At 46.3% G+C, this 16,894-nt stretch overlaps 1 protein-coding gene and 1 pseudogene across 3 annotated transcripts in view; both read left to right on the top strand.

The window, feature by feature from the left end:
* Positions 1-16,894, top strand: part of LOC142590471 (uncharacterized) — a 216,368-nt gene that overhangs the window by 39,388 nt on the left and 160,086 nt on the right. The gene's annotated exons all lie outside the window — the stretch shown is intronic.
* LOC142591199 (uncharacterized) lies at positions 11,301-13,140 on the top strand (annotated as a pseudogene).

The following is a 16,894-nucleotide window of genomic DNA, read 5'->3' as shown; positions in this document are numbered from 1 at the left end:
GCTGTAACAATGGCGCCGGCAGCGCCTTCGTTGTCCACCTCCAACTCGACAAATACTTCAAAGTGAGGAAATTATAGCAGGCTGACGATGGAAAATAAGGCCGCCATTATGTTTCTGAATTAGAAATCTTGAAGCAAACAATATCAGACTACATAAACAACGAGGTAGAGGTTTTGGAAGCTGCATAGAAATCTGCTTGGTCCCGCCAGAAGAATGTCAGCCAAGGTGCCCACCGAAAACTCGAGGAAACTACGCATTGCAGCTTGCCTTGCCGCTGATTTTCATAGAGTCGGACTTTCTACCCTCAAACTTTTGTACCCTCGTGACTAGCCTGTGTCACGCCGGATGTTAGTGCTACCAGATTGTCAACATAGACTTTATTCACCCTACCAGGAGAAAGGTTTCCTATTACATGCCAAGTGCAGTATTTGTAATTGCAATGATGATATGGCTTCCTCTTTGATTATTTAGCATGGTGGCAAGCACTACCTCGCATAACCTTGTGAAAGGTGTGATGCACTGTAAACTGTACTCTTGAATTCAACTTGCGCGCAAGGGCATGTGGACCTTGCAAATGCTTTTGTGAACCCATGTTTAAGAACCACAACTGCACAGAAGTACATTGTTAATCCGCACTAGCTTTGATTTAATATTCGTAGGCAGCACATGTCTGGAAGAGCCAGGAAGGCTGCGTCCGGCAGCAAACTCGCCCTAAATTGTGAGCACATACGCTCTGTGCGTCGCGCCTTTGTTCCAACTAAGCAAGGGGCACCTCGTTATCATAATTATCATCAGTTGCCCGTGTGGGAGGCTCAGCAGTTCAGCAATAGTCTCAGTACCTTCGGCTTCTATCCACCATTTTACTTGTGTGTTTCCAAGCAGACATGAAGTGATCATTATATATCTAGAACCTGAGCATGCCACACCGCCGAGGCAATGCCAGTGATAGGCTTCGAAGTGCTTTAAAATTTGCCTCAACATTATTTGGAGGCTGATGACTGTAACCCAGCAATGCTGCCGGCTGAACTAGCTGCATTTTTTTACATGTGCGTTCGAAGATGAGGCCTTCAGTGGCTTTGAGGGTAGTGCAATAAATGTTAGTTTCCTGCGCAAGTTTTGTGCTGTCAGAATTTGCAGCTCGTTTTAATTTTGGTATATTAAATTTTGCACCCCAAAATGTGTAAGTATGACATTTCACTATGAGTGTACAAGCCGCTTAATCATGTTTTCAGAAGTCAATTGAGTTTAAGTAAGTGTGCTTCATATACTGGTGCACCTTATATATAGCTTTAATTCTTATTTGGTTTATTCATGCTTTCAAGGCCTTTAGGCAATACAGAAGTGGTAACAAAGCTTTAAAAAGAGTGCAAGGACAATTATACAAAAAAAATATATGTTAAGCAATACTGTCACAGGTTGACGTCTTGAATGAAGATGCTTTTAGATGTTGAATGGTGGATGTAGGAAGGTTGTTCCAATCAGTAATTGTGTGGGGCAAAAAATAATGATGGCGCCTGTTTGTTTGGTGGCTGGTACGCCAATTTTATATGTCTGGTCAAATCTTACTGCAACTTTGAAAGATTGTGTTATCTGTTATTTCTTCACTACATGGTTGGAGTTGTAAACCTTGTGGAATAGGCGACGGGGAGCACATTTGCAGTATATGGCAGAGTCACTTTCCTTTTTCATGCATGTTACACTGGAATGTCGGGAGTAGCTAGATAGAGCAAATTGCTTGCTTTCGAATCTCTTAAGTGCAAGGTTTAGTGATGTTTAATTTTATCACAAATAGCAGATGTGTTTTCTAGTTTTTAGCAAACTAGGTTTTCGTAGAGAGTCAGCGCTTGCAGATGAAGAGGGAAAATTACGATCAAGCTATTTATTGTGCGATAAGCATTTGTAGTGAAATAATTTAATTGCATATTCCCTGACAGTTCATTAGTTATGGGAAGATCAAGGTACTTGTGGGTGTTAACTGATGATAACAAAGTGTCATTCAGTAGTATATTGATTGCCATTGTTTATGGTATGTGATATGCAAATCTGTTTACACTTGTCAGTGTTAAGCTTAATTATTCACTTGCTACACAGGAGTGACACATTGTGGTGATCCCCTTGCCTCAAATATGAATCACCAGGCTTACTAATCTTGTGATAGATTACACAGTCATTTGCATGCAGAATAATGATTGACGGTTACGAAGATCATTAATGTAAATCAAGAATGGCAAGAGCCGCAAGATGGATCTTTGTGGCACTTGGGTGCAACTGGTGAATAAGTAGATGAACAGTTGTTGGCTGCGACATACAGACTTTGATTGCGAATAAAGTCCTTCACCAAGTGACACATTTGCTTGATTATTATGCTGCTTAAGTTTAAGGACACATAGAAGATGACTACTCAGTCATACTGAGTCATATAAGCGCTTTGGCAACATCTAAAAGAAATAAGTCAACATGAAATCCTTGATTTAAGGTGATGGACCAATCATTAGTGAAACAAAGAAGTTGGGTATTACATCAGATAATCTTTCAAGACCCTGCTGACATGAATGAAAAAATGAGTTACTTTCCGGAAAATTGATGGGGTGAGAATATATTGGGTGTTTTTAAAAGTTTTCATGGAATGCTAGTCAAGGTAGGGTGGTGGTCCTGAGGACAGTGAACATCAGCCGATCGATGGACTGCAGCCACCTTCTCCATTCTCCAGCCATTGGACTTCTGGTTATTCAATTGCTGTTAAATAGCGACGAGGGTCCTAGGAAAGGTTCACACTTTATTTATCAACTTATGTTGGATGAAATTTGGTAAGCAGGCACATCACTGAAGGGAGATATAAAGTGTGCAAACAGATTTCATGTACATCATTTAGATAAGTAGATATGACAAAAAGCCAGAGTGCAATTAGGTAATTTCTGACGAGTTGTGATGGAAGTCATTCTTTCTTTTTGAAAATTACTTCTCTCAAATATGTTGTCATTCTGAACTGTTGCCACAGAGCCTAAAGCTGATAGAAAATTGCTATAGTTATTGTATTGATCAAAATACTTTCGACATTGCACTTAAGAAATTACCTTACTCTAATTAGGTTACATATCACCTATATAATAATATATCAAGCTTATCAAGAAAGCTAAGCGCTAGCCTATAGTTCAGTTCTCACTTAAAAGAATGATACCAAGTCTGTTTAAATACCTTCATGGAGACATCCTTAAAATTTCTGTAAAGCTGAGGAACCTGACAGAAGAAAACTGTTAAGAAAATATCATTAAAGTTTTGCAAGTGTTGGGAATTTTATCAATTGCACCTATGATGAAAAGAAAGGCTTTAGAATGAAGCCCAGCTTTTGCTGAACATAAAGAACCAAACGTATTGAAATCGGCTCTGTAAATTGTAAATCATCCTCCATTAGATTCGTTTTGATAAAGTTGGTTGAATTCCTTGCTCGTATTAAGCAGCATTCATTTTCAAAGTGTGAAAACAACTTGCACGGCAAACCTCTCCATGTGACCATATGGGAATATGTGCAGTAGATCCACATCGTGTGGAACACAAATTGCACGTAGCAGACACTGTGCTGCATTGTTCGCATTTCTTGGTGCTGCAAATGCACTGTCTCCACTAACGGTGACGCTATAGGTGCACCTAGTCACTAAACAGAATTACACTGCAAGAACCCGTGAATCTGCAAAGACTTGGAAGAATAAGTGCTGGTGCGCCCTCTGCAGTCCTGTGTGGTTTGCTAAGTAAAACGGCTCGCGTGCAATGTCTGCATTGTTATGTAGTCCATGACGCCATGACATGGTGCAGGTTGCTTTGCTAGAGCTAAACTGCCCACGTGATATGGAATTACATGATGCTTCTGAGAATTCGGTGGTCTGGCCAGATCTGATCAATGGCTCTTGTGATAATTGCGACAAATGCTTTCTCTTTCTCGGTGTACTATCGTATAATGATTGTGCTTTGCTTTCTGTAAGCGTGTCTGGTTTCGAACTTCTTAAAACAAGTGTCGAACAAATACTGTGTGATGTTGTTAGGATCGTCACGTTGCAAAGCGTGCGACGCGAAGAAGATGGAGGAGACGGTGCATGATTAGCAAACACACGACAATTATATTAGACGGCACATAATCACGAAGAATACCTTCAACTAGAACCACGCATGTCAGGCTGTTCGTAAGCAAGACAAATATAGTCTCACGAGGTTGCGGTTGAAGGCCGGAGTGTGGTGAGACGTTGAGTCCTTGCGGTGGAGCACTCGCTGGTATGAGGAGGACCGGCGTGGTAGAGCAGACGCAGCAGCACGGGGCAGGAAAAGGTGGACGGCCCACAGCTCCGTAGACGAGAACAGGCCGCTCGGTCGCCCGGTCACCCGAACCTCGCGCGTAGACGCGGGTTCCAAGATGCCGGCAGGTTGACCTGGGGCCTCGTGCAAGGCAACGACCCGAGGCGCTCCTCGTCTCGACGACGGACGCTCGCTCTCCCGAACCTCGCGCGTAGATGCGGGTTCGAGGCTGCAGCAGGCCGTTCCGGGGTCTCGTGCCGTGCAACGACCCGAAGCGTTCCCTGTCATGAAGACGGACGCTCGGTCAGGTGAACCTCACCGGTAGATGTGGGTTCCGTAGGCCCGGTGGCCCTAGTCGCGCCGGCGTTCCAACGATCTCCGTTGCGCGAGACCCTTTTCACGCGCTCCACGAGCTTCCCTCGTCTTTCTTTTTCTCTTGTTGAGGACGGCCGCAATGTCGTCTGCTCTTGCGCTCGGTAGTTTGTGCGCACTTCTTCACAATCACCCCCTACTTAAGAAAGTTCTTTCGTTCAAAGAACTTAAGGGTACTCGATAGCTGCCGGTCCACCGTAGCACACACACACCACAAGAGTATAGCCACTGCACCGCATATCCGAGCACCGCACACTCGGTACGTATGAGTACACATAAAAATTACCACAGCACTACAGTGTCGAGCACCGCACACTCGGTATGTAAGAGTACACATAAAAATGACTACAACACTAGAGTTCTGTGCACCGCACACTCAGCATTATGACTACCTTAACAAGACACAACACAACGATAGAGGGTGAAAAAAAAAATCCACAAGACTAACATGCCAGGAAATGTTGTTCAATATTAAAGTGGCACCGGTTTGAAGTGCTTGCTATTACAACACCATGTTTAGACACCATGTTTAAAACACCCTGAGAGAGCGATTCCGACAGACTCGCGTCGGCCGCCGCTTCTTTTCCTTGAAACGGTACGCATGTCGATCATCATTTTCGGTGTCATCAGTCTGACAAGCAGCTGACGCTTTCGGTAACGGCGGTGATGTAGGTACCCGTTCCTCATACTTCTTCAGTAGATTTACATGAAATAGTGTCGTCCTTGTCCCGAGGTCAATAACGTAATCGACGTCATTTTTCCTCTCAAGTACAGTGAATGGCCCTTTCCACGTAAGAATCAATTTGTTGTTGTCCGAAGGCAGCAGTAGCAAAACCTTGTCCCCAACGGCTAAATGACGTGGTCTGGCCTTCCGGTCATAGTGTTTCTTCTGTAAAAGTTTAGCTTTTTGAAGCTCCTCCTTGGCTAAACGACAAGTGTCTTCAAGACGGTTCCGTAGCTCCACTACATACCCGTATGAGGTTTTTGTGTCATCATCAAGATGATCACCTGTCCATATTTCTTTCAATATCGCCATGAGTCCTCTGACATGACGGCCATACAACAAGTCAAAGGGTGAGAAACCCAGGCTTGACTGAGGGACTTCGCGATAAGCAAAAAGCAAGGGTGCCAAGTAACGGTCCCATTTTTTCGGGCTCTCTTGACACATTCGTCTTATCATATGTTTAAGGGTGCCATTGAACCTCTCCACAAGGCCATTTGCCATCGGATGATATGGAGTTGTTGGCAACTGCGTAAAAGAGAGAAGACGGCTCAGTTCCTTCATCAGGCGTGACGAGAATGATGTGCCTCTGTCACTGATTATCTCCTGTGGGACTCCCACACGAGAGAACATCTCTAGAAGTGCCTCAGCAATTTTTTCTGTTTCAATGCTTGGCAGTGCCACAGCGTCAGGATACCGCGTTGCCATATCGACCATTGTCAGAACGTACTTATTCCCTTTCTCTGACATCGGAGTTAATGGTCCCACAATGTCAATGGCAACTCTCTTAAACGGGGTATCAATGACGGGAGTACTGCCCAATGGTACTCGACCTATTAGATGTTTAGGAAAAGTCCTCTGGCACGTATCGCACGATTTAACAAATCGCGTGATGTCTGATTGGAATCCAGGCCAGTAGAACTCTTCGCTCACACGGTCTGTGGTTCGCTTTATTCCTTGATGTCCGGCAAGGATCCCTTCGTGAGCCATTTTCATCACAAAATGACGAAGGCTTCTGGGTACGACAAGCTGTTCCATTTGTTTCTTTGACCGCAGTGTGTATCTTCGGTAAAGAATTTCCTCCTTTATAAAGAATTGGACGTCGGCGAACCTAGTCTTCATCTCTTTGTCCACTGCTTCAAAGCATTTACGTAGACTGCTGTCCTCCCTTTGCCTGCTTTTCAAGTCGATTGGGCTGATGTCTAGGGGGTTTATAGCTGGCACTGGTAATGAAGGCGGACTTGATCTTGGCTGTCTGGTTGTCGCCGCCACTTCCGACTTGTCCCTGGTTTCACTAGCACCCGATGATAAAATGTCAGCAGAGATGGATTCATTAGTGGAACCGTTTCCACCTTCTGCTCTAAAGCAATCATCCGCAGCGCTCGGTGTATAAAGATGTCTTTTCCATTCATTGTCAGGATTGGAGGCATTCCGTACGCCTTTCACATTTCCCAGAACAACATCATATAAGGGATTGTCCATGCATAAAACTCTAGTCTTGCCTGTGAAGAACGGTGACGCGATCTCCACGGTTGCTTCAGGTAGCTTCAACAATCTTCTATCCAGGAGACACACCGAGGACATTTTTCCTGTCAGCTTACTGTCTGGTACAAGGGACCTCTTGACAATAATAGAGTCACATCCCGTATCTCGCAAGACAGTAGCGGGATGTCCTTCAAGCATACCTTCGGCAGTAGGCATAGACTTCTCGTCTCGTTTATGCGTTTGCGTTCTCCCGCATTCCGAACTTCCGGGAACTCGACGCAAGGTCGGTGTCTCTTCGTTTACTGCCTTGGACATGTCTACTTGTTGCATCGAGCACGAAGCCTTCTCAGTACTGTTGGGTTTTTTGGGGCAGTCACCTGTCTTGTGCCCAGTGCGGCGGCACTTTCCACAGAAAGATGTATTTGTGTTTGGACCCTTCGTATCGGTCCAGCAATCAGCAGCTCTGTGGCCGCGTTTACCACAAAGAAAGCAGCGTGGTCTTTCCTTTTCTTCTTGTCGCTCAGGAGTTCGAGCTTGACCTGGTGGCTTGCTAGTATCCCTCTCGTTTTTGCCTTTGCCAAGGTTAACTAACCCTTGCGCCTCCAGGTAATGATCAGAAGCTTCCGCTAGCTTGTCAAGTCCCTGACAGTTCCTCTCTCTCAAAAAGACTGCCAGTTTCTCATGGCAAGTCATCAGAAACTGTTCTGAGACAATCTTGTCCCGCAGAGCATCGTATGTACGGTCCGTATTGGCCATTTCTTGCCAGTGATCAAAGTATCCCAATAGACGACCGGCAAACTGTCTACCAGTTTCGGAATTATCGGGTTTCGCCGACCGAAACTTCCTTCGGTAGCCTTCCTCCGTGAATCTGAAGCGTTGCAAAAGCGTCTGTTTTAATGTCGCATAGTCCATGGCATGATCCGGTGCCATTCTACCGACAACACTTAGAGCTACGCCTGTCAAACAGAGGCTCAGCGATAGGGCCCATTTGTCGTGTGGCCAGCCCTGGCTCGTTGCGACGCGCTCAAATCGTTGAATGTATGCATCCAACTCATCGCGTTCTTCGTGAAATGGTGGGATTAGCTTGTGCGGACTTTGGTAGCTCTCGGAAGCACCCGCGTGCACACTCTCTGTAAGCTGCCCAGTACTCATGCTACCCGCTGTCGCGTCTAACTCCCTCAACTTTAACTTGAGCTCGAGCACTTCCCTTTCAGCCTTTAATCTAGCTAGCGCTTCGGCATCAGCTTCTTTTGCTGCATTGCGTTCAGCCAGACGTGCTTCACGCGCTTCCCTTTCGCGTGCGCGCTCTTCGTCTACCCATTGTTTCAGTGCTGGGCCAGTCAACCCCAGTTCTTTTCCAATTGCCGTAAGCTTGTCTGTCTCCATCCTCACCCGTCAGACACGCATATGCAATGTGCTGCTCTTCTCGATAGCGTAAGAGCAGTCCTGTTCGCGGACGCCAGATATGTGATGTTGTTAGGATCGTCACGTTGCAAAGCGTGTGACGCGAAGAAGATGGAGGAGACGGTGCATGATTAGCAAACACACGACAATTATATTAGACGGCACATAATCACGAAGAATACCTTCAACTAGAACCACGCATGTCAGGCTGTTCGTAAGCAAGACAAATATAGTCTCACGAGGTTGCGGTTGAAGGCCGGAGTGTGGTGAGACGTTGAGTCCTTGCGGTGGAGCACTCGCTGGTATGAGGAGGACCGGCGTGGTAGAGCAGACGCAGCAGCACGGGGCAGGAAAAGGTGGACGGCCCACAGCTCCGTAGACGAGAACAGGCCGCTCGGTCGCCCGGTCACCCGAACCTCGCGCGTAGACGCGGGTTCCAAGATGCCGGCAGGCCGACCTGGGGCCTCGTGCAAGGCAACGACCCGAGGTGCTCCTCGTCTCGACGACGGACGCTCGCTCTCCCGAACCTCGCGCGTAGATGCGGGTTCGAGGCTGCAGCAGGCCGTTCCGGGGTCTCGTGCCGTGCAACGACCCGAGGCGTTCCCTGTCCCGAAGACGGACGCTCGGTCAGGTGAACCTCACCGGTAGATGTGGGTTCCGTAGGCCCGGTGGCCCTAGTCGCGCCGGCGTTCCAACGATCTCCGTTGCGCGAGACCCTTTTCACGCGCTCCACGAGCCTCCCTCGTCTTTCTTTTTCTCTTGTTGAGGACGGCCGCAATGTCGTCTGCTCTTGCGCTCGGTAGTTTGTGCGCACTTCTTCACATACTGCTTGGAATCATGGTGTGATCAAAAAAGAAATGGTGGGTCAACTTGGAAGCGAGCCTATCAATGCCAACTGGAGTGTTGTTGCACTGTTGCCATAGCAACAGCCAACACATGAGGCTTCTCTCAGCTTGGTGGCATGATGAGCCATGAGCAGGGCTGCTTGCAATGAAAAATTTGTCAGATCGGCCTCTGACTTTTTTTCTTGCACTTCGTTTTGTGCGAGGCGAAACTTTGAGCTTTCGAACAATCCATGATGTGGCGTTCAGCGATGGGAAAGACAAAGGATGGATCCGTGAACTCTCATGTTTCTGCACAATTATGGACTCCTTCTTTGTTGTCCACAGTGACATCACTCTTTTTAAACACTTGGAGTGTGTTTTTAGCTTAATCATTTTGGTACAGCATCAATTGAGCATTGGAGATACCGAAACAGTGGTTTAATAAAAAGAACAGCGGAAAAATTACGTAGTTTGGGTATCCACACAGTGATGCTAATGCCCCACCAATTGCACCGAATCCTGCTACATTTTAGCAAAATATCAGAAATCTGCGCCCATCCTGCACCGCAAGTGTCCCTTGAGTTTTCAAAACTGAAGTTTGACCTCAAGCACTGTTCCTGTCCTCCATGGAAAGGAGTATGAAAAATGATTGACTACCACGCTTACAGGGTAAGCCTCACACAAACCCATTTCCATGACGTATCGATTATATCAGTTAAAATTTGCATGGTATATTATAAACACAAGTGCACTGGACTGTGTACCAAAAGTGCTTGCTGCTGCACCAACTTGGCTTTTTTTCTGCACCAGTACGTTATGGCCGCGAAGCTCAGACGATGCTGGACACTATGCTGCTGATCAAGACAAGTGGCTAACTACCGATGCCGAAGAATTTCCTCAACGCGCTGAGAAAGCTTGCCAGCTTCCGCAGCTGCACATCACCTGCGTAACTTCTCAGAGGTCATTGCATACGGCATTCACAGCTGTCACAGCAAATCCTATTGTGATAACCATCTTTGCCTATCTGCTTCACAGCATGTGGTGCAATCGGAAGCGCACCACACACTTATGATTAGAGGCCCTAGCTTTCCGGGACTGCAGTAAAACACGTTGTGGGGCTAGTTGGTGCATAGCTTTCACTAGATGAAGCGCCAAAAGTGACGACACAATAAGAAATACAGACAGGACAAGGCGCCTTGTCCTGTCTGTATTTCTTCTTGTGTGCCGTCACTTTTGGCGCTTCATCTATTGAAAGCTTTCCGGGATTCTGCGATTCCACGAAAAATCACGGAATTGATGTTCTTTCGCAGAAATGTGATTAAAAAAAAGTTGTTTTTGACGCAGCAGCGAAAGGCTGTTTCCCGCAGTTTTGACAAGATGTGCTACGCATCTTAATAATGACAGATCAAGTGAAAGCTGTTATAAAGACACAGCTGTTATAAACTTTTCTCTTGAGGGTGCTTATAACAGCTTATACAGCTGTTATAATGCTTATAACAGCTGTGTCTTACCAGTACTCACGTACGGGGCAGAAACCTGGAGGCTTACGAAAAGGGTTCTACTTAAATTGAGGGCGACGCAACGAGCTATGGAAAGAAGAATGATAGGTGTAACATTAAGGGATAAGAAAAGAGCAGATTGGGTGAGGGAACAAATGCGCGTTAATGTTATCTTAGTTGAAATCAAGAAAAAGAAATGGGCATGGGCAGGACATGTAATGAGGAGGGAAGATAACCGATGGTCATTAAGGGTTACGGACTGGATTCCAAGGGAAGGGAAGCGTAGCAGGGGGCGACAGAAAGTTAGGTGGGCAGATGAGATTAGGAAGTTTGGAGGGTCAACATGGCCACAATTAGTACATGACCGGGGCATTTGGAGAAGTATGGGAGAGGCCTTTGCCCTGCAGTGGGCGTAACCAGGCTGATGATGATGATGATGATGAAGTGAAAGCTGGCAAGGTGATGGAAAAGTGGTATTTTCTTAGTAATTAATAGTAAGAGGGTTTCTATTGCCTCGGCACCTTTTACTGATCATGAAATTTAATTTCATATTAAAATATTCTCGCCTTATAAAAAAATTGGTTAGGTGGCACAGCCGCCACCCGAATAAAGGGCTCAGCCATAGCCGTAGTCATCAATCCATCCAACGTTTGCTTCAACAGAAAGTGCGTCATTTTTTTGTTTGCTTTGTGTTTCGAATTGGTAATCAAGATGGCTCCCACAGGACCTCATTTGAGCAAGACAGCCAAAGAATGTGCTCGAGAATACAAGAATGGCAGCTTTTACGAAGATGCAGGAGTCCTTTTTTGCCGAGTTTGTGCGAGAGCAGTTGACGATCGGCGCAAGCAGCTATTGACGAGCACATCGATAGCAACCGTCATCGTAAGAATGCAGAAGGAAAAGACTCTTCCAAGAGAAAATGCGGCGAGGAATCATCAGCAGATGGTGCTGGGGGTTCAGGAACGCCGGGAAAGCAAAGCCGACTGCAACCGTTGGAATCCGCAATGACTGCTGGCGAGACGAGGCAAGATATTGTGGTGATATTCCTGGTTATGTTAATATCTGCGAATATTCCCCTAGAGAAGGTGGACAATCCAAAACTGAGAACGTTTCTGCAGACACGTTCGGAACGGCGATTTGGTGCCTGGATTTGATGCGCTCCGCCACCGACTTCTAGAATTGTTTGAGAAGCACGAAACAGCTTTGAAAGCTATGGTTCAAGGTACCACGGTGTCGGTAATTACCGCTGAAACCACCGATGACCGATCAAAATTGGTTTTGAACATGTTCGTCGAGTCAGCCAGAAGCGCGAGTGCTTCACTGCAACCTGTACTTGTTGAAGGTAAATTCGTGGATGAAGTGAACTTGTCTGTGTAGGCCGTATTGTAACGAGAGCACTGACGAAGTACGGAATTGAATTGGAGGACGTAACAGGCTTTGTAAGCGATAACGCTGCTTATATGGTGAAATCATTTAATGAGTGCATAAAGCCACTCTGTGAAAGTGCTGTTCACATTACATGTGTAGCCCATACAGTAAACATCATAGGCAGTGCATTGCAGGTATCCTTTCCCTTAGTGGACAAATTTTTCGCCTGTATGAAGAAGGCGTTACGGCTGTCGAGTAGAAAGAGAGCTTTCTATAAATCTCATCTTGAAAAGTACGGGATTCGGTGTGCCAAAACACCTCCAGCACCTGTCAACAGTAGGTGGAATTAGTGGATTGAAGCTGTTGAGCAGCATTCTGCATACTTTGAGTACTATCCTTCTTTGCTAAGGCAAGTTGATGAAAAGTATGGAGAAACTGCATGCGTTGATTCTCTCCTGGAACTTTTGAAAGAGTCCTCAACTGAGCTTAAGTACAGCATGCGATGCATTGCAGTATTTGTTAAAAAAGTTGCCAGACTGCTGAAAGCAGCTGAGGGTCAGCGTGTAGCCTGTCATAAAGCGTACAATGCTTTATTTGTACTCTGGGGATATTTCGAAGCAGCTGCACAGGAAGATTTTGAAACGACAGAAGAAATAAAACTTTGCACATCATGAAGCTCATCGGATTGCAAACAAAATAAAGGCAGCAATGAGTAAAGCAGCTAGCAAAGTGCTAGTATATTTGGAGAAATCTGACACTTGGAAGTTCAAGATTGTGGGGTGCTTCGATCCTCTGCAAGTTGGGAGTCTCTCAGAAAAGAGGTCAGATTTTGCAGGTGTGCCTTGACTTGGGAAAGAGTCACCAGCGCTAGCTGCTGAATGGCAAATGTGCCTCAAGTCTGTCGAAGAACTCAAGTCTAGTGACAGGTACTTAGCACCCTTTATTTCTAAAGAAGTAAATCCAGGTGTGGATTTCGGATGTTCTGGCTTTCTGGGCAGGGATGGAACAGCTCACTCCAATGCTTTTTTCCATTGCCCTTAAATACCTGTCAATGCCGATCAACTCGGTTGATGCAGAAAGATCATTGAGTCGCCATGGTGACATTGTGTCCCACAATCGCCATTCTCTTAGTGAAGAGAGTACAAAGCATCATCTGATGCTCAGCCACAACAGCTTCCTTTAGTTTTAAATATGCAAGATTGTTTGGAATCTGAAAGTTCTTAATAAATAAACTTACATGTACCTTATGTCTCTTCAATGTTGCCACAGAATTTTGCAGAGTCCTCTATCTTGATTTGCAGAATTTTAAATTTTCCACTGCACAAAGTTAGGGGCTCTACTTAAGATAGGTGATAACCAAAACGCACGGCCATTCCCTGCTGCAGACTGTGATCGTATTGACCCTTGCTACGGAGCTGTTTGTCTTAGAGCATCTACATGGCGTCTTTGGCAGCAACTCACCTCAGTGACAGTGCATGAATACAAAGCCATTATCACTTCCACCTTGCTTTTTTACGATTAGTTGGCGGAAATGCAACTGAGTTTTCGCTAAAGCACTATGCTCCAATAATGTTATATAATAATGACTGGCATATTAAGGATTGGAATGAATCTGTGTAGGTAAGTTCGTGGACCATTGCTGCAACTGTCCGTATGTGTTACCAGCGCTTTGAATTGTATGTATTTCCTTGAGAACACAGAAACTTGCTGATCCGCAAGTATTGTATTTCCAACTCTTAAAGAAAATGCTTTGGCCCCGGCCTTTAGCGAGAAAAAGTACCGCTTGTTAAACAATGGCAAATGGAGTAGCGTCACTTCTTGTCATAGTACCTTTTGCACACAGTATCTGCACACATCTACCCCAACTGGCACAGAACCTTAACGCCCACTGTATTGCTAACGTGTCAGTAAGTCAACGGGCACACATTTGAATATACAGTGAAATCTCGGTATAACGAACTTCAGGGGACCGCGGGAAAATGTTCGTTATTCTGAAAGATCGTTATAGTGAAAGGCCAAAAATTAGCCATAATAATAGCATTTCAGTAACGTAAACGTTCTACCTTTGAAACGGTACCTCCTTGAACTCGTTTCTCACACAATGCACACGTGATCGACAGACAAGACACATTTATTTGAAATAGTCCGTGATCGTCTTCTGACGGGCGCAGCACAGACTCTGCAGCACGAACGATTCCAGACCGTCCGCATTCTTATGCACGCCTTCGGTCGCTGTGCCGCTTTTGGCTATAAATATGCGGAGTTTTCGCAAGTAGTCCAACGCATCTGTGGCCGACACGGACTCGTCGCGGTCTTCGGGTGCTGCCGTAACGTCATCGTCCATGTCGTCGCTGCATTCCTCATCTTGAGTCGCCGTGCCCTGGATGCTCTGCAGTATGTCATCAGTGGTAAGGTCCACGTCGCGTCGTCACACTGGACATAGTCGTCAAATGTGACTGAAGGATCGACGGCTAGCTGCTCAGCCACCTTGCTCCAAAGCTCGCTCGAACTGTCCGCTGCCGGTTCATCGGTTTGTGGTTGGCCATCTGTGATAGTCAGGCTGGCCTTCTTCCAGAAGTTTTGGATGGTGGTGGACGTGACGCTCCACCATGCGCCTGTCAGCATTTCCGCAGCCTGTCGGACGTTGATGGCTGTCGAGTGCTGCAGGCGTAGGTTGATGAGCAGCCACTGAACAAGGCGCTTCCGGCAGTGCGACTTCGCGCTCCTTATTATGCCTTGGTCCAGTGGCTGAAGTACTGATGTGCAGTTCAGCGGCAGATACTCGAGCCGCACATTCGTGAGCCGTATGTTGACAATGTGCGCCGAGCAATTGTCCACAATCATCAAAATGTGCCGCCCCTCCTTCCTCATCTTCTCGTTTACCGTCAGCAGCCACTCAGAAAAGAGCTCGCGGGTCATCCAGGCACACTGATTCGCCCTGTACTGGCACGGCAGCGACACTACATTTTTCATGCAGCGCGGCTTCGAAAACCTCCAGATCACCAGAGGCTTCAACTTTTCAGTGCCATCTGCATTGCAGCAATACAGCACGGTGACGCGAAGCTTCGACTTTTTGCCGCCTCTGCACTGTTCTCCTTTAATATGCATTGTCTTGTCCGGGAGCAGGTGATAGAAGCAGGCCGTGTCGTCTGCATTAAAAACGCCAGCTGCTGCGTAAGACTTGATCATTTCGTGGAAGCTTTCCTCCCTCCACGTGGCTGCTGCTGCTTCATCTGCTGCCTTCTCCTCGCCAGACACAGACTGCCAGGTTAAGCCGTTTCGTTGGCGAAAACGGTGGAGCCAGCCAGAAGACGCTTCAAAGCCGGTGACCTCAAGAATTGCAGCGAAGTGCCGCGCCTTCTTCTGCAGCATTGGGCCTGGCACGGGCACATTCTGTGCTCTCACGTCTTTAAACCAAGTCAGCACTGCTGCGTCAATATTCTGGAAATCGCCGAGCCGCAGTCGCTTCCTTGATGGGGCAAGCTGAGATTCTTGCTGGTGCTTCAACATTTTCTCTTTATCTTTGAGAATCGTGGCGATCGTCGACCGCGCCACTCCACGTTCTTTAGCCACGACGGATTGTTTCTTCCTGGCTTCTATCTCGCGAAGAATGTCTACTTTCTCGCTCAAAGAAAACTGCTTTCGCTTCTTTGCCGTGGTTAGAGTTGTTGAGCTCATGGCAACGCGAATGCCGGCACGCACTTCTAACACAATAATATAACCAGAAGAAAAACAAGTTGGACAGGCCTCATAAGGGTGACAGCGCGCGAACTGAGAAAACAGGCAAGAAAAACGTGATGTGGCATTGCCTCTGCAACAGGGAAAAAAGAAAAGGCCCACTTCAGCGTTAATTACAACTTTTTTTTTTCCTTCTGCCGCACCGTCTCAGGTTTTACGAGCCCATGCTCCCGCCTCTCCACTCACAAAACCTGGTGCGTCGTTGCCTCCGCAACGGAGAAGGAAAAAAAAAAGTCCCCGCCCGCATCTTTCTCCTCCCGCGCCATCTCAGGTTTTTGCGAGAAGCAAGTTGCAAGGCGCTTGCTTTTCGCGCTGCGTCGTCTGCTAGCTTAGAGCTCCAACTGCCGTGACGGATACACTGAAATCTAAGAATCCTCGCATGTCGGGATATGAGTTCGTAGTACTGAGGTGTTGTTAAGATGACACGGAAATTAAATAACGATCGTTATTCTGAAATGTTCGTTATTCTGAAGTTCGTAGTAGTGAAATATTTTTACATTGAAACTATAAGCAGTCGGCATGGGATTTCTTTAAAGTTCGTTAATCTGAAATGCTCGTTAATGTGGTGTTCGTTGTAGCGGGGTTTGACTGTATGCGCACCATATATGCACAATAAATGACGGACTACACCAATAGCGCACGAATGGTCGAATCTGAATGTTCTATGACGGTCCACAAGAGTAACCGAGTTACTAGTAATCTTTGCTACAAGGTATTACAATGTACGAAATGGCTACGTTTTAAGCCTTGCACGCAGCAACAACAAATCTGTCAGCACTTAGCACCCCTGCGAGCGATTAGGCAGAAATAATCAGATAGTAACCCCACCAAGGATTACAAGCCGCTGTTTCAAAAATATTTGCCAAGTAAAGAACGAAAAGAAAAATATGCTAATCCTGATTCAATTCATGAGCAGAAAGTTTGGATAGCTTGGAATACATATTGAGCCTCGCTGTTGAAACAAGAACAATACATTTTGCTTGCCCCATTTGGACATGGCCTAATCAGCTTCCGAATTGCTTTTGCATGTTCTCTGAAGCTGTCGCCAAAGCTTTGTGTCATCCATCCAGTCACTGTCTATGGTATCTCCCGAAACAGGTTCGCTAAGCTGCACTGGCGCCATACACACCGTTTGTAAATGTAAAGGCAACGGAGGCAGCTGAGGCAAGTAATGGACGTGCCACCATGTGATCAAACAT

Source organism: Dermacentor variabilis, chromosome 8 (assembly GCF_050947875.1).
Source record: "Dermacentor variabilis isolate Ectoservices chromosome 8, ASM5094787v1, whole genome shotgun sequence".
Taxonomy (NCBI): Eukaryota; Metazoa; Arthropoda; class Arachnida; order Ixodida; family Ixodidae; genus Dermacentor; species Dermacentor variabilis.
Note: the sequence above shows the minus strand (reverse complement) of the source record. Positions and strands in the feature narration are given on the sequence as shown.